This window comes from Tamandua tetradactyla, chromosome X (assembly GCF_023851605.1).
Source record: "Tamandua tetradactyla isolate mTamTet1 chromosome X, mTamTet1.pri, whole genome shotgun sequence".
Taxonomy (NCBI): domain Eukaryota; kingdom Metazoa; phylum Chordata; class Mammalia; order Pilosa; family Myrmecophagidae; genus Tamandua; species Tamandua tetradactyla.
The window spans coordinates 131,047,753-131,070,314 of record NC_135353.1 but is presented as its reverse complement, the minus strand read 5'-3'; the positions used below and the strand labels follow the sequence as shown (position 1 = coordinate 131,070,314).

At 38.0% G+C, this 22,562-nt stretch overlaps 1 long non-coding RNA gene and 1 pseudogene across 1 annotated transcript in view; one reads left to right on the top strand and one right to left on the bottom strand.

The window, feature by feature from the left end:
• LOC143671011 (uncharacterized) overlaps positions 1-22,562 on the top strand; it is an 82,752-nt gene that overhangs the window by 8,354 nt on the left and 51,836 nt on the right. The gene's annotated exons all lie outside the window — the stretch shown is intronic.
• LOC143670774 (large ribosomal subunit protein eL34 pseudogene) lies at positions 3,495-3,857 on the bottom strand (annotated as a pseudogene).

Below are 22,562 nucleotides of genomic sequence, written 5' to 3'. Positions count from 1 at the left end.
TTTAAGACTGTAAATTTGTAAACTAATAAATCCCCATTGTAAAAGACAACCCAGTTCTTGTTTACTGCATTCCGGCAGCTTTAGGAAACTGAAACAATCATGCAGGAAGCAAAAATTGGAGTTATAAGTAAAATAAATAATACTGATGTTTCTATGTACCAGTGCCATTATATTTACCAGAAATCTGTATTTCTTCCTATGATTTCGGTCATGGTGGTGTCTTTTCCTTTCAACATACAGAACTCCCTTTATCATTTCTTGTAGGGTCAGTCTACTAGAGAAAAAAGTCTCTCAGCCTGGGTATGTTTTAATCTCGCCTCCATTTTTTTTTTTAATTGTGAAAAATAACATATACACAAAGAAAGCAATAAATTTCAAAGCACACCGTAACAATTAGTTGTAGAACAGATTTCAGACTTTGGTATGGGTTACAATTCCACAATTTTAGGTTTTTACTTCTAGGTGCTCCAAGACACTGGAGACCAAAAGAAATATCAATATAATGATTCAACAGTCATATTCATTTGTTTAATCCTATCTTCTCTTTTATAACTCCACCTTCTCCTTTGATCTTTCTCCCAATCTTTAGGGTTATTTGGGCTATGCCTATTCTAACTTTTTCATGTTGGAAGGGACTGTCAATAATATGGGATAAGGAGATGAAACTAGCTCAGTTTTGGAGAGGCCGGCCCCTTGGTTTCAGGACTTATCTGGTTTAGGAACCCATGTGGTGGTCGTAGTTTTCTGGAAAATAATCATGGTGCATGGAACCTTTGTAGAATCTCAGGTAAAGCCCTAGGTGTCTTTTTTTTTTTTTTTTCCTTTTATCATCACAATTGACTTTTTTTCTTTTCTGTGTAAAATAACATATATACAAAGAAACAATAAATTTAAAAGCACATTGCAACAATTAGTTGTAGGACGGATTTCAGAGTTTGGTATGAGTTACAATTCCACAATTTCAGGTTTTTACTCCTAGCTGTTCTAAGATACTGGAGACTAAAAGAAATATCAATATAATGATTCAGCAATTATACTCATTTGTTAAACCTTACCTTCTCTGTATAATTCCACCATCACCTTTGATCATTCTCCCACTCTTTAGGAGTATTTGGGCTATGCTCTCCCCCACTTCTGAAAGACAATTTTGCTAAACACAGAGCTCTTGGTTGGCAATTTTTGGCTTTCAGTTCTTTAAATATGTCTTCCCACAGCCACCTTGCTTCCATGGTTTCTGATAAGAAGTCAGCACTTAAATTTATTGAAGGTCCCTTGTATGTGTCACATTGCTTCTCTCATGTGGCTTTTAGAATTCTATGTCTTTGGCATTCAACAGTTTGATTATAATATGGCATAATGCAGGTGCATTTGAATTTACTCTTTTTGGAGTTTGTTAAGCATCTTTGATATTTCTATTAATGTCTTCCATTAAATTTGGGGAGTTTTCAGTCATTATTTCTTAGAGTAGTCTCTCTCCCCCTTTTTCTACTCCTTCTGGGACTCCCACAATGCATGATAGTTCCCGGGTTCCTCGGGCTCTGTTCACTTTTATTCATTCTTTCCTCTCTCTGCTTCTCAGACTGGATGACTTCACTTGTCATGCCAACAAGTTCATTAATTATTTCTTCTGCCAGCTCCAGTCTGCTGTTGAACCCTGTGCTAGCTTAAGGCTGTTGTGTCCCAGAAAAGCACGTTTTTTCCCGTAGTCCAATCTTGTGAGGAAGACTTATTGTTTGGGTATGATCTTTTTGTTTGCTTCCTTGGACATTTGACTACCCAGTTGTGGGTGGGACCTTTTGATTAGATGGTTTTCATGAAGAGGTGTCTCTGCCCATTCAAGGTGGGTCTTAATTCACTTACTGGAGTCTTTTAAGAGGGAAACATTTTGGAAAAAGCTCAGAGCCATTACAGAGATGTTTTGGGATGCAGAAAGAGAATGCCCCTGGGGAAGCCATTTGAAGACCAGAAACCAGGAAAGAAAGCCTGCAGACATTGTCATGTACCTTCCCATTTGACAGAGATACCCTGAACATCATGGGCCTTTTTTTTCAGAGTCAAGGGATCTTTTTATGGATGCCTCAGTTTGGGTGTTTTTATGGTTTTAGAACTACAAACTTATAACTTAGTAAATCCCCTTTATAAAATCCCCAATATACCATTTCTGGTATATTGCATTCTGGCAGTGTGTAAGTTTGCAAGCTGCCAGAATGTGATATACCAGAACTGGAATGGCTTTTACAAAAGGGAATTTAATAAGTTACAAGTTCACAGTTCTAAGGCCATAAAAATGCCCAAACCAAGGCATTCAGGTACGGATACCTTAATTCAAGTAAGGCTGATGCATCTGCAATACCTCTGTCAGCTGGGAAAGCACACTGGTCCATTGCTCCTGGGCTCCATTGCTTTCAGCCTCTGTTCCTGTAGGAGTTCCTCACTTTACTTCTCCAGGGTTGGTCTTCATCTTTTGGCTTTCCTTGGCTCTCTCCAGGTTCTGGCTTGGTTAACACTTCACAGCAAGGTCTGCTGGGCTCCAAGCATCACTTAACATCCATGTCTCTGTTCTCCATGTGTCTGCATCTGTGTTAGCACTGCTATAAAGTTTCTGTTGGTTTTGAGGCTTTCGTCATTTCTCTAGGGTCTGTCATTTCTGTCATTTTTGAACCTCTCCAAAGTGTTTCCTCTTTTAAAGGATTCCAGTAATCTAATCAAGGCCTACCTGGAATGGGTGGAGTTACATCTCCATCTAATTAAAGGTCATACCCATAATTAGGTGTGCCACATCTTTGTGGAGATAATCTAATCATGGTTCCAACCTACAGTGCTGAATAGGGATTAAAAGAAATGGTTGCTTCAATAAGACTGGATCAGGATTAAAACATGGCTTTTCTGGGGTACATAATATCTTCAAACCAGCACAGGCAGCTTTAGCAAAACTAAAACAAACCCCTTTAGGACATTTTTAATATCCTAAAAATTAGGTTTCAGCTCTATTTGGTTATTTTTCATACGTTCTATCCTTCTATTGATATTCTCTTTGTGCTTATCTACTGTTTTCCTAATTTCCCTTAGTTCCTCGCCAGTGTTTTTCCTTTAGCTCTTTTAGCATACTTAGGATATTTTAAAAAAAATTTAACTTAGTATTAATGTTTTTATTGCGGCATAAAACAGATTTTATACATTAACTCAATTTTGCAGTAAAAACATTTTAAGAGAAACCACTATACAGATAGCCTCTAACTTAAAATAGATTGTATTTAAAAGTCCATTGAATAGTTTGATAGGAAAACTGGAAAATATTTGCTCTTTAGAAAATAGTAGAAGTAGCATTTCCCAGGCTAGCCAAGTAAGCCCGTTTAATCCAAATAGTATTTCAATAATACATTTTATATATGGTTTGTGCTCTGGGATCTGGAACAAATGTTAATCTTTCCTCTTATTTTTTTTTTATTAAACAAGCCTTTGATTTTTATTATTAAAAAAAGCTTCATAAACTTTTACTTACCTTTTTGATTCTGTGCTTGTGCCTTCAACACTTTCACAGTGATTTTCTGCTCCTCAATCAGGAAAGCATGCTTGATCCTGTCCCAGGCACATTTAGCACACCTGGAACCACCATAGGCTCTGCTAGCATGTTTTTTTTTTTAATTTGTTTTAGATAATGTCATAAGAACTTTAGGTCTCACAGCACAAATCCCCTGAAATTGGCGTGGGTACACGCCACATGCAGATTGTGGTGCTTTCCCAACCTTCTTGGTATAAAGGTAAACAATTCTATTACTAAGGGTCCAGAATAGCCTAGTTTTATTGGAAACAGTATTGTAGAATAACCTACTATGATACGTCAAATATTGGACCATTTTCAATGCCTGTAAGTATGATCTCTGGAGGAGGAAAAGGCTTCCTTCGTATTCTTGATTTATGTCTGATTATTTTTCTTTAGGATAATCTACATCAAGGTTTTAGCTGTCTCTTCCTAAAAGACAAGTACCATATCCTTTTGGCAAGGCACGCATCCCTATCCAAATCATGACGTGTTTTGGTTGCCATGAAAGCGTGCCCAATATGTTGGTAAAAACAGAATCTAATAAGTTATAATCCACAAGACACACCTATGTGGACTGATCAAACACCTTCCTCTAAATCCCTGTAGTTTGAATGGGAGACCATGAGGAATAGGGGTAGAAGTGATAAAATTGATCAGTGGACTAAGAAATAAAAGCCAAGAGAATGTTTGAGAAAAAGAGTGCAAGAAGCATCCAGTCTGGATTCAAGGATAAAACTCAAGTTCAAATAGAAAAAGGACTCTGTCTCAAGGATCAAGAGTCAGGTTGGGAAAAAAAAAGGTTGACATCAGAACCCTTTATTGCTAGGTGATAAAAAAGAGGCAGTTAGATATAAAGACCAAGTTAAGTGAGAAAACAGGGGCCTAGAAATATTTTAGCTGTTTTTTATTTGTTCAAAATAACTAAATGAAAATGAGGCCAACCATATATTTTTAATTCTCCTGTTATAGTTTGTTCCCTGAGACCCCCCGACTATAGAATTTTAAGAATTAAGGGGAAAGATAATGGCATTCTTGGGTCACAGAACACAAAGATTCCTGGAGAAATGATATCTAAGAAACAGACACAGTGTTATTTGGTCAGAACCTGCATTATGTGTTTTAGTTCCCTCAAATCAACAACTTAGAAATAACCATGTGGTTTGTCTTAAAAGGAAGTCTCTAACATCAGCAATGCAAATGTATGTGCCCTCCCGCCTTAATTCCTTTTTGGTATATAGTAATGTTAATCTTTCAATAAGAAGTGAATTACAGTACCATTCTAACACCATCTGCCTAGCCTCGTTCATGCGAAAAAAGCTATGGAACCGTCTTACATATTTGAAGTACCTTAAAGAGAATCGCTTTCTATTAAAATTTATACTTTTATTTATATACAACATACAATATATAATATATATATCTGTGAAGAATTAGTCACTGAAGTAACATAAATCACCTTATATTGAGAAACTAAAAGTGATCAAAATACACATAAAATCTATGGCTAATCTAGGTATTGTCGCTTATTGAATGATCCTCTAAATCTAGAGCATATACCGGCATAAATTTCATTACTATCCTGCTAAATCTTAAATCTTTTTTTTTATTATTAATTAAAGAAAAAAGAAATTAACACAACATTTAGAAATCATTCCATTCTACATATGCAATCAGTAATTCTTAACATCATCACATAGATGCATGATCATCATTTCTTAGTACATTTGCATCGATTTAGGAAAAGAACTAGCAAAACAACAGAAAAAGATATAGAATGTTAATACAGAGAAAAAAATAAAAATAATAATAATAGTAAAAAAAAAGACACAACAAACAAACAGACAAACAAAAAAAAAACCTATAGCTCAGATGCAGCTTCATTCAGTGTTTTAACATGATTACTTTACAATTAGGTATTATTGTGCTGTCCATTTTTGAGTTTTTGTATCTAGTCCTGTTGCACAGTCTGTATCCCTTCAGCTTCAATTACCCATTGTCTTACCCTGTTTCTAACTCCTGCTGAACTCTGTTACCAATGATATATTTCAAGTTTATTCTCGAATGTCCGTTCACATCAGTGGGACCATACAGTATTTGTCCTTTAGTTTTTGGCTGGATTCACTCAGCATAATATTCTCTAGGTCCATCCATGTTATTACATGCTTCATAAGTTTATCCTGTCTTAAAGCTGCATAATATTCCATCGTATGTATATACCACAGTTTGTTTAGCCACTAGTCTGTTGATGGACATTTGTATTTCCTCTTCTGAGAAGTGTCTGTTCAAGTCTTTTTCCCATTTTGTAATTGGGTTGGCTGTCTTTTTGTTGTTGAGTTGAACAATCTCTTTATAAATTCTGGATACTAGACCTTTATCTGATATGTCATTTCCAAATATTGTCTCCCATTGTGTAGGCTGTCTTTCTACTTTCTTGATGAAGTTCTTTGATGCACAAAAGTGTTTAATTTTGAGGAGTTCCCATTTATTTATTTCCTTCTTCAGTGCTCTTGCTTTAGGTTTAAGGTCCATAAAACCACCTCCAATTGTAAGATTCATAAGATATCTCCCTACATTTTCCTCTAACTGTTTTATGGTCTTAGACCTAATGTTTCGATTTTTGATCCATTTTGAGTTAACTTTTGTATAGGGTGTGAGATATGGGTCTTCTTTCATTCTTTTACATATGGATATCCAGTTCTCTAAGCACCATTTATTGAAGAGACTGTTCTGTCCCAGGTGAGTTGGCTTGACTGCCTTATCAAAGATCAAATGTCCATAGATGAGAGGGTCTATATCTGAGCACTCTATTCGATTCCATTGGTCGATATATCTATCTTTATGCCAATACCACGCTGTTTTGACCACTGTGGCTTCATAATATGCCTTAAAGTCAGGCAGCGCAAGACCTCCAGCTTCGTTTTTTTTCCTTAAGATGTTTTTAGCAATTCGGGGCACCCTGCTCTTCCAGATAAATTTGCTTATTGGTTTTTCTATTTCTGAAAAATAAGTTGTTGGGATTTTGATTGGTATTGCATTGAATCTGTAAATCAATTTAGGTAGGATTGACATCTTAACTATATTTAGTCTTCCAATCCATGAACACAGTATGCCCTTCCATCTATTTAGGTCTTCTGTGATTTCTTTTAACAGTTTTTTGTAGTTTTCTTTATATATGTTTTTTGTCTCTTTAGTTAAACTTATTCGTAAGTATTTTATTCTTTAGTTGCAATTGTAAATGGGATTCGTTTCTTGATTTCCCCCTCAGCTTGTTCATTACTAGTGTATAGAAATGCTACAGATTTTTGAATGTTGATCTTGTAACCTGCTACTTTGCTGTACTCATTTATTAGCTCTAGTAGTTTTGTTGTGGATTTTTCCGGGTTTTCGACGTATAGTATCATATCATCTGCAAACAGTGATAGTTTTACTTCTTCCTTTCCAATTTTGATGCCTTGTATTTCTTTTTCTTGTCTAATTGCTCTGGCTAGAACCTCCAACACAATGTTGAATAATAGTGGTGATAGTGGACATCCTTGTCTTGTTCCTGATCTTAGGGGGAAAGTTTTCAATTTTTCCCCATTGAGGATGATATTAGCTGTGGGTTTTTCATATATTCCCTCTATCATTTTAAGGAAGTTCCCTTGTATTCCTATCCTTCGAAGTGTTTTCAACAGGAAAGGATGTTGAATCTTGTCAAATGCCTTCTCTGCATCAATTGAGATGATCATGTGATTTTTCTGCTTTGATTTGTTGATATGGTGTATTACATTAATTGATTTTCTTATGTTGAACCATCCTTGCATACCTGGGATGAATCCTACTTGGTCATGATGTATAATTCTTTTAATGTGTTGTTGGATACGATTTGCTAGAATTTTATTGAGGATTTTTGCATTTATATTCATTAGAGAGATTGGCCTGTAGTTTTCTTTTTTTGTAATATCTTTGCCTGGTTTTGGTATGAGGGTGATGTTGGCTTCATAGAATGAATTAGGTAGTTTTCCCTCCGCTTCAATTTTTTTGAAGAGTTTGAGGAGAGTTGGTACTAATTCTTTCTGGAATGTTTGATAGAATTCACATGTGAAGCCTTCTGGTCCTGGACTTTTCTTTTTAGGAAGCTTTTGAATGACTAATTCAATTTCTTTACTTGTGATTGGTTTGTTGAGGTCATCTATGTCTTCTTGAGTCAAAGTTGGTTGTTCATGTCTTTCCAGGAACCCGTCCATTTCATCTAAATTGTTGTATTTATTAGCGTAAAGTTGTTCATAGTATCCTGTTATTACCTCCTTTATTTCTGTGCGGTCAGTAGTTATGTCTCCTCTTCCATTTCTGATCTTATTTATTTGCATCCTCTCTCTTCTTCTTTTTGTCAATCTTGCTAAGGGCCCATCAATCTTATTGATTTTCTCATAGAACCAACTTCTGGTCTTATTGATTTTCTCTATTGTTTTCATATTTTCAATTTCATTTATTTCTGCTCTAATCTTTGTTATTTCTTTCCTTTTGCTTGCTTTGGGATTAGTTTGCCGTTCTTTCTCCAGTTCTTCCAAGTGGACAGTTAATTCCTGAATTTTTGCCTTTTCTTCTTTCCTGATATAGGCATTTAGGGCAATAAATTTCCCTCTTAGCACTGCCTTTGCTGCGTCCCATAAGTTTTGATATGTTGTGTTTTCATTTTCATTCGCCTCGAGATATTTGCTAATTTCTCTTGCAATTTCTTCTTTGACCCACTCTTTGTTTAAGAGTGTGTTGTTGAGCCTCAACGTATTTGTGAATTTTCTGGCACTCTGCCTATTATTAATTTCCAACTTCATTCCTTTATGATCCGAGAAAGTGTTGTGTATGATTTCAATCTTTTTAAATTTGTTAAGACTTGCTTTGTAACCCAGCATATGGTCTATCTTTGAGAATGATCCATGAGCACTTGAGAAAAAGGTGTATCCTGCTGTTGTGGGATGTAATGTCCTATAAATGTCTGTTAAGTCTAGCTCATTTACAGTAATATTCAGATTCTCTGTTTCTTTATTGATCCTCTGTCTAGATGTTTTGTCCATTGATGAGAGTGGTGAATTGAAGTCTCCAACTATTATGGTATATGAGTCTATTTCCCTTTTCAGTGTTTGCAGTGTATTCCTCACGTATTTTGGGGCATTCTGGTTTGGTGCGTAAATATTTATGATTGTTATGTCTTCTTGTTTAATTGTTCCTTTTATTAGTATATAGTGTCCTTCTTTGTCTCTTTTAACTGTTTTACATTTGAAGTCTAATTTGTTGGATATTAGTATAGCCACTCCTGCTCTTTTCTGGTTGTTATTTGCATGAAATATCTTTTCCCAACCTTTCACTTTCAACCTATGTTTATCTTTGGGTCTAAGATGTGTTTCCTGTAGACAGCATATAGAAGGATCCTGCTTTCTAATCCATTCTGCCAATCTATGTCTTTTGATTGGGGAATTCAGTCCATTAACATTTAGTGTTATTACTGTTTGGATAATATTTTCCTCTAACATTTTGCCTTTTGTATTATATATATCATATCTGATTTTCCTTCTTTCTACACTCTTCTCCATATCTCTCTCTTTTGTCTTTTTGTATCTGACTCTAGTGCTTCCTTTAGTATTTCTTGCAGAGCTGGTCTCTTGGTCACAAATTCTCTCAGTGACTTTTTGTCTGAGAATATTTTAATTTCTCCCTCATTTTTGAAGGACAATTTTACTGGATGTAGGAGTCTTGGTTGGCAGTTTTTCTCTTTTAGTAATTTAAATATATCATCCCACTGTCTTCTAGCTTCCATGGTTTCTGCTGAGAAATCTACACATAGTCTTATTGGGTTTCCCTTGTATGTGATGGATTGTTTTTCTCTTGCTGCTTTCAAGATCCTCTCTTTCTCTTTGACCTCTGACATTCTAACTAGTAAGTGTCTTGGAGAATGCTTATTTGGGTCTAATCTCTTTGGGGTGCGCTGCACTTCTTGGATCTGTAATTTTAGGTCTTTCATAAGAGTTGGGAAATTTTCAGTGATAATTTCTTCCATTAGTTTTTCTCCTCCTTTTCCCTTCTCTTCTCCTTCTGGGACACCCACAACACGTATATTTGTGTGGTTCATATTGTCCTTGAGTTCCCTGATACCCTGTTCAAATTTTTCCATTCTTTTCCCGATAGTTTCTGTTTGTTTTTGGAATTCAGATGTTCCATCCTCCAAATCACTAATTCTATCTTCTGTCTCTTTAAATCTATCATTGTAGGTATCCATTATTTTTTCCATCTTTTCTACTTTATCCTTCAGTTCCATAAGTTCTGTGATTTGTTTTTTCAGTTTTTCTATTTCTTCTTTTTGTTCAGCCCATGTCTTCTTCATGTCCTCTCTCAATTTATCGATTTTGTTTTTGAAGAGTTTTTCCATTTCTGTTCGTATATTCAGCATTAGTTGTCTCAGCTCTTGTATCTCATTTGAACTATTGGTTTGTTCCTTTGACTGGGCCATATTCTCAATCTTCTGAGCGTGGACCGTTATCTTCTGCTGGCATCTGGGCATTTAGTCAGATTTCCCTGGGTGTCGGACCCAACAAGGTTGTAAGATTTTTCTGTGAAATCTCTGGGTTCTGTTTTTCTTATCCTGCCCAGTAGGTGGCGCTCGTGGCACACGTTTGTCTCACGTGTTTGGAAGGGATCCCCCCAGTCACCGTTCTCCGCGGCCTGGGGATTTCCGATCCAATTCTCTCAGTTGGTCCGGGGGGCTGCGCATGGTGGGGGCGTCAGCTGCCGTGGCTTGAGGGGACCCTGTGGCTCCTTTATTAATTCCCCTATTGGTGTTTGGTTGGACCCAGTCCCTGCCACTGTCGGAAATTCCCTCCTCTCCCTGGAGGGGTGTCGATCGCCGGACGCAGCGGCCCGGGGAATTCTCCACCAAACCAGGAAGCTTCCCGCGGGGGAGGGGTTTCAGTCGCCGGCCTCCGTGGCCTGGGGAATTTGCCACCGGACCAGGAAGCCGCCCGCAGGGGAGGGGCACCGATCGCCGGCCACCGCGGCTTGGGTAGCCCTCTGCTCCGAGACTCGTAGCCGGTCCAGGAAGCCGCCCGCAAAAGAGGGGCGCCAGCCGCCGTGGCTTGGGAAACTTGCCTCTCCGAGACTCTCAGCCGGCCCGGGAAGGAGGGAGGGAGGTGCTCCGGCCGCCAGCTGCCACTGCTCGGGGAATTGCGTGCTGCTCGGGGATCTCACCGCAGCAGAGTCTCGCAAGTCAGACTAGCCAGTCCAGACTGGGGTACGCTGTGTGTCCATTCCCTCCCGTGGCCCCGGGAGCTGTTCTGCACTGTTTCTGTTCACCTAGCAGTTGCTCTGAAGGAGGAACTAAGACGCACATACCTTACTAAGCCGCCATCTTGGCCCCCTCACATGGGGGGGTTAAGTTTTATATGAACAACCCCCAAGAAAGGGGGGTCAGCCTATTGCTTTTGCTGTCTGCACTGCTTGTGAGAATATCAAGAATTCAATTTGGGAAAGTTGAATTTTCCCCCTTTCTCACCATTTCTCTAAGGGGACTTTGCAAATACTTTTCCACTCACTGCTCAAATCACTCTGGGATTCATTGGGGCATCACTGTGGACAAACCAACAAAATCTCATGTCCTACCCAAGATTCCAAGTACTTATGTAGTTCAATCAAGCTATCAACATAAGTTACAATAGGAGATGCACTAGTCAAAATATAAATTTTGCAACAAATAAACATTTTTTGCTTTAGTCTCACACATAAGATGACATTTTAAAATATTAACTACCATCTATTTTCAGCACCTTGAGTAATGACATTCCTTTGTTCTTCCTCAGGCAAAAACATTTTTTAAATTTGTACATTTAGTCACTATCATTATACACTCTAGGCATTCCTAGATTATACCGTCTCAATCTTTATCGTCTAACTATCTTTCTGATTTCATCTATGCCCCCAGCCCTCCTCCCTTTATCATTCTTACATTCAGCTTCATTCAGTGTTTTAACATAATTGTATTACACTTAAGTAATATTGTGCTGTCCATTTCTGAGTTTTTATATTCAGTCCTGTTACACAGTCTGTATCCCTTCACCTCCAATTACCCAATATCTTACCCTATTTCTATCTCCTGATGGTCTCTGTTACCAACAAAATGTTCCAAGTTTATTCACTAATGTCCGTTCATATCAGTGAGACCATACAGTATTTGTCCTTTTGTTTTTGGCTAATCTCACTCAGCATAATGTTCTCCAGGTCCATCCATGTTGCTACATACTTCATAAGTTCATCCTGTCTTAAAGCTGCATAATATTCCATCATATGTATACACCACAGTTTGTTTAGCCACTCTTCTATTGATGGACATTTTGGCTGTTTCCATCGCCTTGCAATTGTAAATAATGCTGCTATAAACATTGCTGTGCAAATGTCCATTTGTGTCTTTGCCCTTATGTCCTCTGAGTAGACACCTAGCAATGGTATTGCTGGATCATATGGCAATTCTATATTCAGCTTTTTGAGGAACTGCCAAACTGCCTTCCACAGCAGTTGCACATTTGACATTCCCACCAACAGTGAATAAGTGTGCCTCTTTCTCCACATCCTCTCCAGCACTTGTCGTTTTTTGTTTTGTTCATAATGGCCATTCTGGTGGGTGTAAGATGATATCTCATTGTGGTTTTGATTTGCATTTCTCTAATGGTCAGGGAAGTTGAGCATCTCTTCATGTGCGTTTTGGCCATTTGTATTTCCTCTTCTGAGAAGTGTCTGTTCAAGTCTTTTTCCCATTTTGTAATTGGATTGGCTGTCTTTTTGTTTTGAGTTGAACAATCTCTTTATAAATTCTGGATACTAGACCTTTATCTGATATGTCATTTCCAAATATTGTCTCCCATTGTGTAGGCTGTCTTTTTACTTTCTTGATGAAGTTCTTTGATGCACAAAAGTGTTTAATTTTGAGGAGTTCCCATTTATTTTTTTCTTTCTTCAGTGCTCTTGCTTTAGGTGTAAGGTCTATAAAACCACCTCCAATTATAAGATTTATAAGATATCTCCCTACATTTTCCTCTAACTGTTTTATGGTCTTAGACCTAATGTTTAGATCTTTGATTCATTTTGAGTTAACTTTTGTATAGGGTGTGAGATATGGGTCTTCTTTCATTCTTTTGCATATGGATATCCAGTTCTCTAGGCACTATTTATTGAAGAGACTGTTCCGTCCCAGGTGAGTTGGCTTGACTGCCTTATCAAAGATCAAATGTCCATAGATGAGAGGTTCTCCGTCTGAACACTCTATTCGATTCCATTGGTCAATATATCTATCTTTATGCCAGTACCATGCTGTTTTGACCTCTGTAGCCTCATAATATGCCTTAAAGTCAGGCAGTGTGAGACCTCCAGCTTCTTTTTTTTTTCCTCAGGATACTTTTAGCAATTTGGGGCACGCTGCCTTTCCAGATAAATTTGCTTATTGGTTTTTCTATTTCTGAAAAGTAAGTTGTTGGGATTTTGATTCGTATTGCGTTGAATCTGTAAATCAATTTAGGTAGAATTGACATCTTAAGTATATTTAGTCTTCCAACCCATGAACATGGTATGCCCTTCCATCCATTTAGGTCTTCTGTGATTTCTTTTAACAGTTTCTTGTAGTTTTCTTTGTATCAGTCTTTTGTCTCTTTAGTTAAACTTATTTGTAAGTATTTTATTCTTTAGTTGCAATTGTAAATGGAATTTGTTTCTTGATTTCCCCCTCAGATCGTTCATTACTAATGTATAGAAACACTACAGATTTTTGAATGTTGATCTTGTAACCTGCCACTTTGCTGTACTAATTTATTAGCTCTAGTAGTTTTGCTGTGGATTTTTCAGAATTTTCGACATATAGTATATATCATCTGCAAATCCAATTTTGATGCCTTGTATTTCTTTTTCTTGTCTAATTGCTCTGGCTAGAACTTCCAACACAATGTTGACTAACAATGGTGATAGTGGACATCCTTGTCTTGTTCCTGATCTTAGGGGGAAAGTTTTCAGTTTTTCCCCATTGAGGATGATATTAGCTGTGGGTTTTTCATATACTCCCTTTATCATTTTAAGGAAGTTCCCTTCTATCCTATCCTTTGAAGTGTTTTCAACAGGAAAGGATGTTGAATTTTGTCAAATCCCTTCTCTGCATCAATTGAGATTATCATGTGATTTTTCTGCTTTGATTTGTTGATATGGTGTATTACATTAATTGATTTTCTTATGTTGAACCATCCTTGCAATCTGGGATGAATCCTACTTGGTCATGATGTATAATTCTTTTAATGTGTTGCTGGATTTGATTTGCTAAAATTTTGTTGAGAATTTTTGCATCTATATTCATTAGAGATATTGGTCTCTAATTTTCTTTTTTTGTAATATCTTTGTCTGGCTTTGGTATGAGGGTGATGCTGGCTTCATAGAATGAATTAGGTAGCTTTCCCTCCTCTTCAATTTTTTTTAAGTGTTTGAGCAGATTTGGTACTAATTCTTTCTGGAATGTTTGGTAGAATTCTCATGTGAAGCTACCTGGTCTTGGGCTTTTCTTTTTGGGAAGCTTTTTAATGACTGATTCAATTTCTTTACTTATGTTTGGTTTGTTGAGGTTGTCTATTTCTTCTCGAGTCAAAGTTGGTTGTTCATGCCTTTCTAGGAAGTTGTCCATTTCATGTACATTGTTGTATTTATTAGCATAAAGTTGTTCATAGTATCTTGTTATTACTTCCTTTATTTCTGCGGGGTCAGTGGTTATGTTTCCTCTTCCATTTCTTATCTTATTTATTTGCAACCTTTCTCTTCTTTTTGTGAATTTTGCTAAGGGTCCATCAATCTTATTGATTTTCCCATAGAACCAGCTTCTGGTTTTATTGATTTTCTCAATTGTGTGGTCTATCAGAGCATTCTGTTTCAGTGCATAAATATTTACGATTGTTATGTCTTCATGCTGAATTGTTCCTTTTATTAGTACATAGTATCCTTCTTTGTCTCTTTTAACTGTTTTACATTTGGAGTCTAATTTGTTGGATATTTCATTTATTTCTGCTCTAATCTTCATTATTTCTTTCCTTTTGCTTGCTTTGTGGTTAGTTTCCTATTCTTTCTCTAGTTCTTCGAAGTGGACAGTTAATTCCTCAATTTTTGCCCTTTCTTCTTTTTTGATATAGGCATTTAGGGCAATAAATTTCCCTCTTAGCACTGCCTTTGCTGTGTCCCATGAGTTTTGATATGTTGTGTTTTCATTTTCATTTGCCTCGAGATAGTTACTGATTTCTCTGGTACTCTCTTCCTTGACCCACTGGTTGTTTAAGAGTGTGTTGTTGAGCCTCCACATATTTGTGAATTTTCTGGCACTCTGCCTATTATTGATTTCCAACTTCATTTCTTTATGACCTGAGAAAGTGTTTTGTATGATTTCAGTCTTTTTAAATTTATTGAGACTTGTTTCGTGACCCAGCATATGGTCTATCTTTGAGAATGATCCATAAGCACTTGAGAAAAAGGTGTATCCTGCTGTTGTGGGGTGTAATGTTCTATAAATGTTTGTTAAGTCTAGCTCATTTATTGTAATATTCAAATTCTCTGTTTCCTTATTTATCTTCTGTCTAGATGTTCTGTCCATTGATGATAATGGGGAATTGAAATCTCCAACTATTATGGTATATGTGTCTATTTCTCTTTTCAGTGTTTGCCACATGTATTTTGGAGCATTCTGGTTCAGTGTATAAATATTTATGATTGTTATGTCTTCATGCTGAATTGTTCCTTTTATTAGTATATGGTATCCTTCTTTGTCTCTTTTAACTGTTTTACATTTGAAGTCTAATTTGTTGGATATTAGTATAGCTACTCCTGCTCTTTTCTGGTTGTTGTTTGCATGAAATATCGTTTCCCAACCTTTCACTTTCAACCTATGTTTACCTTTGGGTCTAAGATGTGTTTCCTGTAGGCAGTATATAGATGGGTCCTGTTTTTTAATCCATTCTGCCAGTCTATGTCTTTTGATTGGGGAGTTCAATCCATCAGCATTTAGTGTTATTACTGTACAGGTAGTACTTTCTTCTACCATTTTGCTTTTTGGATTTTATATGTCATATTTAATTTTCCTTCTTTTTACCTTTACTCATAGTCTTCCTTTCTACACTCTTCTCCACACCTCTCTCTTTTGTTTTTTTTGTATCTGTCTCTAGTGCTCCCTTTAGTATTTCTTGCAGAGCTGGTCTCTCGGTCACAAATTCTTTCAGTGATTTTTTTTGCCTGAAAATGTTTTAATTTTCCCCTCATTTTTGAAGGACAATTTTTCTGGATATAGAATTCTTGGTTGGCAGTTTTTCTTTTTTAGTAATTTAAATATATCATCCCACTGTCTTCTTGCCTCCATGGTTTCTGCTGAGAAATCTATGCATAGTCTTACTGGGTTTCCCTTGTATATGATGGATTGCTTTTCTCTTGCTGCTTTCAAGATCCTCTCTTTCTCTTTGACCTCTGACATTCTGATTAGTAAGTATCTTTGAGTATGTCTATTTGGATCTATTCTCTTTGGGGTATGCTGCACTTCTTGGATCTGTAATTTTAAGTCTTCCATAAGAGTTGGGAAATTTTCAGTGATGATTTCCTCCATTAGTTTTTTTCCTCCTTTTCCCTTCTCTTCTCCTTCTGGGACACCCGCAACATGTATATTTGCACGCTTCATATTGTCCTTCAATTCCTTGAGTCCCTGTTCATATTTTCCCATTTTTTTCCCCTATAGTTTCTGTTTCTTGTCGGATTTCAGATGTTCCATCCTCCAGTTCACTAATCCTATCCTCTGTCTCTTGAAATATACCATTGTAGGTTTCCATTGTTTTTTATTTTTTCATCTCTTCTACTGTGCCTTTCATTCTGGTAAGTTCTGTGATTTGTTTTTTCAGATTTTCCATTTCTTCTTTTTGTTCATTCCTTGCTTTCTTCATATCCTCCCTCAATTCATTGATTTGGTTTTTGATGAGGTTTTCCATGTCTGTTAGTATATTCTGAATTAATTGTTTCTGTTCCTGTATCTAATTTGAATTGTTGGTTTGTTCCTTTGACTGGGTCATACCTTCAATTTTCCTAGTGTGATTTGTTATTTTTTGCTGGTGTCTAGGCATGTAATTATCTTAAACTAGTTTATTCTGCAGATTGCTTTAACTTCTTTTACCTGGGGTTTGCTTGCTGGATGAATTTGTTGTCTGTCTTTTCTTTCACATTCAGTTCAGCTTTTTCTGGACCTCTAGCTTAGGTTATGTTTAACAGAGGAGAATTTTTCAGTTCTTGTTTTCTTATTTCTTGCCCTGTTTGTATGGTGCCTTCCCCCCCCCCCACACACACACACTTAGGAGGGTCTACTTATGTATTATAGACCCCAGACGGATTTTCCCAAGCCAAACTGGCCTCCTATCAGGAGGAAAGAGTCACCTGCATTGGTTTTACCTGAGGGTGAGACCCAGCAGGTTGAAAGACTTTCCTTGAAGTCTCTGGGCTCTGTTTTTCTTATCCTGCCCAGTATGTGGCTTTTGTTTGCCTGCAGGTCCCACCAGCATAAGATGATGTGGTACCTTTAACTTTGGCAGATTCTCCCTGCTGGGGACATGGTGGAGACAGAGGAGAGGTTGTAGGCTGGTTTTAATGGCTTCAAATTACCAAGCCCTGGTGTCTGAGTTCCTTGAGGGAGGGATTCCACCTGAGTTGGGCTTCACCCCTCCCCTGGGGAAGGCACAGCCTCTAGAAAAGCCCTGAAAGGAGCTTGTTTCTGCCTATGCCTGGGGCAATTGCAGCCTGAGAAGTCCTGCTGCTGAATCCAGAGGCAGTCAAGCCTTTGTAGAAACACAGCCACAAAAACCTCTGTTTCTCTATTTTTTTTTTCTTTTTCCATTAGCCCTGCCCCATTGCTGCTGGGGCAAAAATGAGCAATCTCCACTTTGACCAACTTCACCTGATCTGGGGGCCTATTTTTAGTAGTCAGAATTTGTTGATTAATGCCACAATTGGTGTTTTGTTGGGCTCAGCCTCTGCTGCTGTTAAAGTCTCTTTCCTTTCCCCTCAGGGAAGCAGCCTGTGGGGGAGGAGCACCAGCTGCCGCAGCTTGGGGAACTCACGGTTCTGGGGAGGCTCGCAGCCTGTCCACCTGGTCCAGACTGGGGTATGTTGTATGTCCGGTCACTGATGTAGCCCCAGGAGCTGTTCTGTTGTGTTTCTGGTTATTTAGTAGTTGTTCTGGAGGATGAACTAAAGCACACACATTGCTAAGCCGCCATCTTGCCCCATCCCTTATTTATTTATTTTTAATTCTTATGTTTTACTCATCTGTCCATAAGGTAGATAAAAGAAGCATCAGACACAAGGTTTTCACAATCATAGAGTCACATTGCAAAAGTTATATCATTATACAATCATCTTCAAGAAACATGGCTACTGGAACACAGCTCTACAGTTTCAGGCAGTTCCCTCCAGCCTCTCCACTACATCTTGACTAACAAGGTGATATCTATTTAATGTATAAGAATAACCTCCATGATAACCTCTCTACTCTGTTTGGAATCTCTCAGCCATTTACACTTTATTTTGTCTCATTTCACTCTTCCCCCTTTGGATCAAGAAGGTTTTCTCAATTCCTTGGTGCTGAGTCCCTGCTCATTCAAGGATTTCTGTCCCACATTGCCAGGAAGGGAGAGTCATGTCCCACATAGACGGGGGAGGGCAGTGAGTTTGCTTATCATGTTGGCTGAGAGAGAGAGGCCACATCTGAGCAACAAAAGAGGTTCTCTTGGGGGTGACTGTTAGGCCTAATTTTAAGTAGGCTTAGCCTATCCTTTGTGAGGTTAAGTTTCATATGAACAAGCTCCAAGATTCGGGACTCAGCCTATTGCTTTGGTTTTCCCCACTGCTTTTGAGAATATCAAGAATTCTCCACTTGGGGAAGTTGAATTTTCCCCCTTTCTCACCTTAAATTTAAGTTTTTGTAATAAAAATATTTAAAAAAATGAAAATAAAAAGATCACTCCAAGGTTAAACTGAAGTGCAGGGTCCTCTCTATCTTTTCTGGGTCTCTTTTCTTGGTCTTCTGCTCAGTCATGGGGAATTCCCTTGTTTACAGGAAACATTATATCCCCTCTAATTCCTATGAAGTACATTCTGCCCCCCCACCTTGGGTGCTTTTTTTTATGCCTTAGATTCTTTGCATCAAGGTGCTTAAGCTAATTTTTAATTGTTTCTTACTCTGCTTTAGCTGTGTGCAACCTGCTTTTTTGCATACAAAACAAAGTCTGGGGTGATGAGTTTTCCGTTTCTGCTTTTTGGGTTGCCATCTGATTGATTGGCAGTGACATATAGGCACCATAGTGTGCACATAGGGGTGTCTTTGTTTCCTCTGGAACAGGGTCAAAGACCTGCAATGGGAGTGCAGTCTGGCTCCACACTGCACTAGGGGGTTGGGGAAGGGCCACAAGCTTCTTTAACCATTTTTTTTTTTTTGATCATTCCGTTCTACATATATAATCAGTAATTCACAATATCATCACATTGTTGCATATTCATCATCATGATCATTTCTTAGAACATTTGCATCTATTCAGAAAGAGAAATAAAAAGACAACAGAAAAAGAAATAAAACAAAAACAGAAAAACAAAAAATATACATACCATACCCTTTACCCCTCCCCCCCATTGATCACTAGCATTTCAAACTAAATTTATTTTAACATTTGTTCCCCCTACTACCCTACTATTAATTCTTTTTTTTTTTAAATTTTTTTATTAATCAAAAAAAAGAAAAGAAATTAACACAACATTTAGAAATCATTCCATTCTACAAATGCACTCAGTAATTCTTAGTATCATCACATAGATGTATGATCATCATTTCTTAGTACATTTGCATCGATTTAGGAAAAGAACTAGCAAAACAGCAGAAAAAGATATAGAATGTTAATATAGAGAAGAGAATTAAAATAATAATACTAATAATATATATATATATAAAAAGGAAAGAGAAAAAAACAAAAACAAAAGATACAAACACACAAACAAACAAACAAAAAACCATATTTCAGGTGCAGCTTCATTCAGTGTTCCAACATAGTTACATTACACTTAGGTATTATTGTGCTGTCCATTTTTGAGTTTTTGTATCTAGTCCTGTTGCACAGTCTGTATCCCTTCAGCTCCAATTACCCATTATTTTACCCTGTTTCTAACTCCTGCTGGTCTCTGTTACCAACAATATATTCCAAGCTGATTCTCGAATGTCGGTTCACATCAGTGGGACCATACAGTATTTGTCCTTTAGTTTTTGGCTAGGCTCACTCAGCATAATGTTCTCTAGGTCCATCTATGTTATTACATGCTTCATAAGTTTAGTCTGTCTTAAAGCTGCATAATATTCCATCGTAGGTATACGCCACAGTTTGTTTAGCCACTCGTCTGTTGATGGGCATTTTGGCTGTTTCCATCTCTTTGAAATTGTAGATAATGCTGCTATAAACACTGGTGTGCAAATGTCCGTCTGTGTCTTTGCCCTTAAGTCCTTTGAGTAGATACCTAGCAGTGGTATTGCTGGGTCGTAATCCATTCTGCCATTCTATGTCTTTTGATTGGGAAATTCAGTCCATTAAGTTTTAGTGTTATAACTGTTTGGATAATATTTTCCTCTACCATTTTGGCTTTTGTATTATATATATCATATCTGATTTTCCTTCTTTCTACACTTTACTCCATACCTCTCTCTTCTGTCTTTTCGTATCTGACTCTAGTGCTCCCTTTAGTATTTCTTGCAGAGCTGGTCTCTTGGTCACAAATTCTCTCAGTGACTTTTTGTCTATAAATGTTTTAATTTCTCCTTCATTTTTGAAGGACAATTTTGCTGGATATAGGAGTCTTGGTTGGCAGTTTTTCTCTTTTAGTGATTTAAATATATCATCCCACTGTCTTCTAGCTTCCATGGTTTCTGCTGAGAAATCTACACATAGTCTTATTGGGTTTCCCTTGTATGTGACAGATTGTTTTTCTCTTGCTGCTTTCAAGATCCTCTCTTTCTCTTTGACCTCTGACATTCTAACTAGTAAATGTCTTGGAGAACGCCTATTTGGGTCTATTCTCTTTGGGGTGCGCTGCACTTCTTGGATCTGTATATTTAGGTCTTTCATAAGAGTTGGGAAATTTTCAGTGATAATTTCTTCCATTAGTTTTTCTCCTCCTTTTCCCTTCTCTTCTCCTTCTGGGACACCCACAACACGTATATTTGTGCGCTTCATATTGTCATTCAGTTCCCTGATTCCCTGCTCGAGTTTTTCCATTCTTTTCCCTATAGTTTCTGTTTCTTTTTGGAATTCAGTTGTTCCATCCTCCAGTTCACTAATTGTAGCTTCTGTCTCTTTAGATCTACCATTGTAGGTATCCATTGTTTTTTCCATTTTTTCTTCTTTGTCCTTCACTCCCACAAGTTCTGTGATTTGTTTTTTCAGATATTCTATTTCTTCTTTTTGTTCAGCCCATATCTTCTTCATGTCCTCCCTCAATTTATTGATTTGGTTTTTGAAGAGTTTTTCCATTTCTGTTCGTATATTCAGCATTAGTTGTCTCAGCTCCTGTATCTCATTTGAACTATTGGTTTGTTCCTTTGATTGGGCCATATCTTCAATTTTCCGAGCGTCATCCATTATTTTCTGCTGGTGTCTGGGCATTTGATCAGATCTCCCTGGATGTGGGACCCAGCTGGTTGAAAGGTTTTTCTGTGGAATCTCTGGGCTCTGTTTTTCTTTTCCTGCCCAGTAGGTGGCGCTCGTGGCGGTCGTCTGTCTGCACGGCAGTCGGCCCGGGAAACCGCGCATGGAGGGGGGGTCGCCGGCCACCACGGCTTGGGGGAGTGCCGGTCCAAATTGCCCAACTGGCCCGAGACGCCAAGCGTGACGGGAGGGCCCCGCTATCCAATGTTCCCAGTCAGACCGGGGAGCCACGTGCGTGGAGGGGACCCCAGACGCCAGCCACCCCAGCCGGGAAAACGTGCACCCCTCGGGTATCTCACCGCAGTGGATTCTCCCTACCCGTTCAGCCGTTCCAGAATGGGGTACGCTGTCTTTTTTGGTCTCTGTCGTGACTCTGGAGCTGTTTCGTATTGTTTCTGTTTCTTTAGTTGCTTTTCTGGAGGAGGAACTAAGACCCGCGCGTCTTACTAAGCCGCCATCTTCTCTGGAAGTCTAACCATTTTTAAAGCTTCTGTTTTTTGATTTGGTGCTCACCCAATGCCTGTAATGCATTAATTGTTTTCTGGAGTTTTGCTACTTCATAGATTCTGTGGCAAAATGGTTCCCTGGAGCATCTTATGCCACCATCTTTGTTGACTGGAAGGTTGTGATTATTTTTTGTTGGTAGGTGGTAAAGGTATTGCAACTTGTCTTTTACTTTGAAAGAGACATCCTGGTGGACTCCTAGAAACATCCTCAAGTACTGAGAATTTCTGTAAGTGAATGGTTAACCAAATTTTAAAAAAGTTAGAAGGGGGGTATAATATTCTAGGCAGTGTGTGGGTAGAGGCATCATAACACAAATCAGGTAATTACAAATAATTAACCAAGTTGATGTATGAACAGGGAGCATGGAAGATCATGGAAAAGAGGTTAGAGAGGAACAAGAAGAGGAGAGTGGGAAAAGGGATAGAAGGAGGGGGCACTACAGGACTTAATGATCTTTAGTATATGCATTCTGTCTGGCTCAGCAATTCCCTTCCTGGACATTTGTGTCAAGGGTTCCTAAGACCACCCCTGGTTGGGTAATTCACTAGGAGGACTTACACAACTCAGGAGATTGTCATACTCAGAGCTATGATTTATGTCAGTATCATCAGCAAAAAGAAAAAGCACATGGGGCAAAGATCAAGAAACCAGGCACAAATTCCAAGGGTCCTCTCCAAGCAATGGGTTGGGATAACATGTATGAAAAGTTATTGACCAGGGAAACTCATGTGAACCTAAGAGTTTGAGGTTTTCATATGTGT